We start from the raw sequence: 6026 nt of genomic DNA, 5'->3' as shown, positions 1-6026 counted from the left end.
TTTGCTTTAATTAGCATTCATTTGATTCAGTGAGTTTCTTATATTAAAAAAAAAGATTTATCTTTAGCGATCATAGACATTGGAGTGCAATTTATTTTCTAGCTGGCAATATTCTTTATGCCTTCTGCCTCTCATCAAGGATTCCTCATAGTAGGAAATAGAATATTAGTGGTCACTTGGCATTGGAGGGCATTACAGAAATTCCTAACTGATACTTGATCATTGATTCCGTACCTTTGACTAAAACATGCTAATTCAAAGTAAGACTGCTTGATTTCCAAGCCTACTTCTTTATAAGAAACTTATAGGGGCGTCCCTGGTGGTCCAGTGGTTGAGACTTCGCCAAGCGGTGCCGGTGGTGTAGGTTTGTTCCCTGGTTGGGAAGCTAGGATCCCACATGCCTTGGGGCCAAAAATACCAAAACATAAAACAGAAACAATATTGTAACAAATTCAATAAAAACTTTAAAAATGGTCCACATCCAAAAATCTTAAAAAAAAAACAACAAAAGAAGAACCTTACAAAGGTTCTTTAGTCTCTGATTAGCCCAGAACTATATTGGACTGTGAAGATTTTCTGGACTAAACAAGACACCTTTTCCAAACTAATCTCATCTAGATCTACAAGTCTCTCAGAAGGACAAGATAAATGATGTGCAGAGAAATTTGTTAGTTTTCCAATATATTCCCCAATATATTATGACATTCACTGGGTTAATGATTGATTACTAATGATCCATATATTCTGTGAGGACAGGAGCCTTATGTTTGGTATAATATGATACTAGGTGCATAGTTTCCAAATAGATGCTTACTGATTGATTCAACTTCAAAGTAGATTTAGAGTTACCTGTTTGTGTGGTGGGGATCATATATTTTTATTCAAATTAATAAATGAATTTACACATTAAGAATGATCTGCTTTTGTTATTATGACATGGTAACTACAGTAAATTCTAGAGGAAATTAAAAACTGTTTTTCTAGTTTGTCTTACATATAGTACTTGCCTTACATCACCTTACATCACTTTTACATCAGTGTTACTTCCTAACAGTGTTCTGTGTTGGAAGTTTTTATCTAAACTAAATTAAGGAATGATTACCTAGAAATCTTGCCATCAATATTATGTCCCAGGAAATGAGGTTTGATTGTTATTTTCGTTCTTGTTTTTCTTCATGTGAACACAGCCTCCTATCTGTTATTATATTATATGGTTGATTCTCTTGACCTGATTTGTTCTGTTGAATGACAATTTCTTGTTTGAATGTGGAATCCTGCTTTCATAGTGAACAGAAAGCACTGCTAACTTCTATAATTGAGGGCTGTCATTGGCTTCTGGCTCTACGTGCCATGGCTGAAGTGTTTTTACTGTTAGCATTTTCCAAGTTTATTTATTATTTCTTTTACAGGTTAGAGTCTTGTAGAATGAAAAATAACACGTTTGAAAAAATTGTTAAAAAAGCAATGTCATGGGGCTTCCCTGGTGACGCAGTGGTTGAGAATCTGCCTGCCAATGCAGGGGACACAGGTTCGAGCCCTGGTCTGGGAAGATCCCACATGCCGCGGAGCTAGTAGGCCCGTGGGCCACAATTACTGAGCCTGTGCGTCTGGAGCCTGTGCTCCGCAACAAGAGAGGCCACGATAGTGAGAGGCCCGCGCACCACGATGAAGAGTGGCCCCCACTTGCCGCAACTAGAGAAAGCCCTCACACAGAAATGAAGACCCAACACAGCCGTAAATAAATAAATAAATAAATAAACCCAAAGTTTAAAAAAAAAAAAAAAGCAATGTCATGAATCTAGAGATTAGCGTTTTATATACATTTCAAAATGGAAGATTCCTTGCCATTCAAAAAGATAAAGGAATAATTATTCTGTAAAAGTCAGTTTAATCTGTCTTCACATTTTCCTCATGTATAGAATAAGCTAAGGCATACTGCTCACTTAACACTGCACAATCCATTGATACAGTTCAGTTAATTTCAAAGGTAAAACTAGCCAAAGTTTATGCATTAACTGCCATATTTATGGTTATGTAGCATTGGACATGTTCCCTGTACAAATCTTGTCGTTCTAGTTCTGTTCTTGTCCTAATTTTCAGCGAACTATGTTCACTGCACTGTTGGTGCTTATAGACCAAGGGCTACTACCCCATTCATCAGTGCTGTCCCTGATACAAAGTAGAGAATAACTTGTAGAATCAACAAGCATTTTGCGTTTCAACCATCTGAATTTCTGTTCCTATTTGCTTTGACCTTAGAATTGTATTTGCTTAGGATCATATAATGTGTTAAAAGATCAAATGGATCAGCCACCCTGAGCCTAAGAAGGCAAACTGTCATGCCAAAGGTTTATCCATTTATCCATTATTTCAAAGTATTTATTGAATACTTAGAGTTTCAGAAGGCACCATGCTGGAATTTGAGGATACAAAGATGTAAAAGACATAGTCAACATCCTTGAGCTTAGAGCTGAGCAGGGATGAGAGCTGAGTAAAACATGTGTATGTATAAAGAGATTTAATGTAAGGAATTTTCTCTTACAATTATGAAGCCCGACAAGTCTAAATCTATGAGGTAGACTAGCAGAGTTTTTATATTGCAGTATTAGGTAGAATTCTTTCTCTGGGAAACCTCAGTTTTTGTTCAATGCTTTCAACTGATGGAATGAGACCCACCTGCGTTATTGAGGGTAATCTACTTAAAATCATCAGGTGACTCTTTGTAAACACATAAAACATGATGACATTATGTTGACACAAAACTGACCATCACAAAGGGGTGACATGGGACACAGATGAAGGGCACCTAGTGTAGCTTGGGATTTCCAGTTACACATTTAATATTTCAATGCATTTGTTACCTCCTGCTATCCAAAGTAGCTTTGGCCATAGAAGTACCAAAATAACTTGGATGCTTCTGAAAGGGAAAAAAAATCAGGTAGCATTGTATAATGTCCTTAGCTCAGCTTTACTGAGACAAGAAATCCTATGTGTTCCAAGGGACCTCCACAATTCACAGTGTAAAAGCTTTTTCTCTGCACAAGATAGCTCAAGAACAGCAAGACCTATCAGGTCACTTTGACCTGGCTCTCTCAGCCTCCTCAACCATGTCTCACAGACAGGAAAACACCTTAGCTCAATCCTTAATTCTCTTTCCAACACTACCTTTTCTTTTGGTAGAGCGATTTTTTTAAAAAATGTCATTTAAAATTGTCATAAGACAATTTAGCTAATCCATAGGGTTTAGGAATAGCTCATATTGTGGGAGCTTCCTCCACCCAAGGAAAGAGCCTAGGAAATGTATCATAGAAATCTAGATCCACTTTGGCCTGTGTCAATGACCACTCGGTGTTGATGGGGACAGTCCACATATGTTCTTTAAGAGGGAGTCTAACACTGATCCCAAACTGATTGCATGATACAGATGCTCATTAATTGTGTGTTAAATGTGGCCACAGATTAGCAGTCTTGGATTTTATCCTTTGCTAGCTTCATGTAAAAATACCCACAAAGACTGCAACAGTACTAATAACTGGTGTACCAAAATCCGTTGGGAATTTATACTAACTTCAGTGTCAATCATTTGATTTATTGACCCACATTAGCTGCAGAGTAGGTAAGAAAAAGCCTCCGCTCAGTCACTGCCTCTAATGCAGGCCACAAGAGGTACACTGCCTAGAGAATCAAACCCCTTATTACACAGAAATTATCTGAGCCAGCTAGGGATGTATGCCCAGCCCTCAGGATCCCTCATCTCCTTTAGAGACTACAGGATTCAATTTTTGGTACAACTGCAGATTCAGGAGGAAGGGGAACTTTGCACTCTCGGATGTACAGTCACCCCAGAGACGGCCTTGTAGATGGATGGAGAGTAGCCGACTCTCAGATTGCAGCAAATGCTGGAGAGTATACAGCACTCATGCAAAGAACATTTGTCTGACTGTAGCAAAACCAGACTAAGAATTGTGGAGCTGTTGACTGAAAAAAAAGAAAAAACACAATGTGAGAGTTGCGAGTTAAGTTTTTTATTTGGGACAGAATGAAGACTATATAGCCTGGGAGACCAGATAGCTCTGAGAAACTGCTCCAAAGAGGTGGGGGGGGGGGCGAGGTCAGTATATATGTGATTTTGGTGAAGGGGGAGTACATGCAATCAAGCACATATTTTTGGCAGAAGGCTGCTGCTAGTCTCATGAAGATTACTGCTAGTCACGAGGAGCAGATGTCACCATGAAGGATTTTAGTGCTTTTCTAAATACGAGGAGATGCAAGAATTGGGCTCATAAAATCTCCTGAGAATAATTATCTGAAGACCTGTTCTGCCAATTTTTCCCAGAGCACAGAGTGCCTCATTCCTGATCCCCACCCTGAACTCCTCTCAGTGGGTGTTGAAGGTCAGCAGCTGCAGTGGCTCATAATTTGATCCTTGTAGAGGTAGATGGCAAGTGCCAATTTGTAGGTGACAGCAGAAGATGCTCATGCCCTGGTTGAGCAGGCACTGGAACTGACACAGGCACTTAGGAGACCACCTCACTCCAGGTGTATATCTGAAAAGAACTGAGCTCCCTCATGAGCAGGGAGGAGAGCCAGGGCACGTGAAACCCTCTGGTAGGGTTAAAAGCATGGGTTATGGAGGCAAAAGACCTGGCTTTGAATCCTGGCTCTACTACTGACTAGCTGTGGAGTCCTGGGCAAGTTACCTAGTGGTTTGGAGTCTCAGTTTCCTTACATGTAACATGGTAGTAACATCTACCTCAGAGTTTGTAAAAATTGAGCTAATGTCTATGAAGTACTTATTAGCACTCTGTCTTACACAAAGATGTGTCTAAATAATTATTCTTTCATTTTTATTAGCCATAAAGAATAAGTTGAGAAAAAGGGGAGGAATGAAGAGGGAGCATCCTGAAATATGCAAAAAATAAAAGGAAACCCCAAACACAAATTCTCATAGGAGGTACAGGTCAGCATTACTGACTACGGAAAACTTCATTGGTCATATGGATAAATTTTATCCCTCTCCAAAAATGTAAAGAAACGGGATGAGAAAAAAAAAAAAAGATAGAGCAAACAAAAAACAAATATAAATGCAACTTTTGAATTATGTGTGCCCCCTCCAAAAAACCCAGGAAAAAAATAATAGGGAAATCTTTACTGAGCTAACCAAAAGAGCTAAGTTTATTCACTGATAGTATATAGTATGTCTATGCAAAATTAATGAAAAGTACTAGTAATAAGCATATCCTTTAAATTTTAAAAATTTTACATAATCAGATATTGGAAGGGAGTGTGCAGAAGAATCATTATTTACAGTTCTGTTATTTAAAACCTGGAGAAGGCAAGAGAACAAACAGAAAAACTACGAATGAGTTCAGAGAGGTGGCTAATGGCATAATAAATATACAAAAAATTAATAAAAACCAGTTGATTAGTTAGAAAATGTAATGGGAAAAGATCTCATTCACAATGGCAGTACAACTATTACTAATTCAAAAATGGTAAAATATAAGTGACCAAACTTACAAGAAATGTACAGGATCTTAAAAAAAAAAAAACTATAAAACTCTCCTGGGTGACATAGAAGAACACTCAAAGAAAGAATTCTTGGTCAGATTCATGTGAAGATTTTCCTTCCCGTCATACTCTGGGAAGTCAAAGTAATTCATACTAAAATCTCAATAGGACTTTTTAGAAACCTGAAAAAATGTTTCTAAAGTTGTGTGTGTGTGTGTGTGTGTGTAAAATAGGGCAAATAGCCAGAAATCTTCAGAAAAAAAAAGAGTTGGAACAAGTCCCAGAAGATATGAAATATTTTTCCCCAAAGTTAGAGTTACTAAAGTAGAGACATATTAGTCCAAGAATAACCATAGAGCAGTGGAACAAAATAGAATCTAGAAATGCTTCTCACTTTTGTGGGTGATAAAAAAGGCTTTTCAGTGGGAGAAAAGTTACTCAATGAGAGAACTGGCTACCCATTTGGAAAAAAATAACTACAATCTGACTTCACATGCAACATCAAAAGACTTTTA

The sequence above is a fragment of the Eschrichtius robustus genome, chromosome 3, assembly GCF_028021215.1.
Source record: "Eschrichtius robustus isolate mEscRob2 chromosome 3, mEscRob2.pri, whole genome shotgun sequence".
NCBI lineage: Eukaryota > Metazoa > Chordata > Mammalia > Artiodactyla > Eschrichtiidae > Eschrichtius > Eschrichtius robustus.
This window is presented reverse-complemented; position numbering follows the sequence as displayed.